Here is a 573-nt window from a genome sequence, read left to right as displayed (position 1 = left end):
GTATTTGGAGAAATAACCGGTTTCGTGTTGTCTTTTCAAATTTCTCTACTTCATCGTAAGATCTATTCGCTCCAGTGTGAAAAAGAGAGTTCTAGATAGGGGGAGGTAATTAGGGATTTCTTCCTGTATAAGGGAGATAATCGAAATGTAGGAGGTGTTCTAATGGCACATTGATAGAATGGAAAGATTATAAACTGTGGTAGCATTTGTTTTGCGCATTTCTCAATATGCTCACTAAAGGGTATCATTCGGTTTTCTGGGCATGCAAACAAAACCTAACATACTATTCCTTCTAAACCAAACCATGGTAAATTAATCAAAATCTACTACCTCCTACATTTCGATTATCTCCCTTATACCGGAAGAAATCCCTAATTACCTCCCCCTGTCTAGAACTCTCTTTTTCACACTGGAGCGAATAGATGTTACGATGAAGTAGAGAAATTTGAAAAGACAACACGAAACCGGTTATTTCTCCAAATACAATGTTTATATACCAAAAAATTTTATAACATTTTTCTGACATAATTTATATACTCTAACTATGTAACACAAGCCTTCTGTAGTTTTTTC

Source organism: Octopus bimaculoides, chromosome 1 (assembly GCF_001194135.2).
Source record: "Octopus bimaculoides isolate UCB-OBI-ISO-001 chromosome 1, ASM119413v2, whole genome shotgun sequence".
In the NCBI taxonomy this organism is placed as follows: Eukaryota; Metazoa; Mollusca; class Cephalopoda; order Octopoda; family Octopodidae; genus Octopus; species Octopus bimaculoides.
This window is presented reverse-complemented; position numbering follows the sequence as displayed.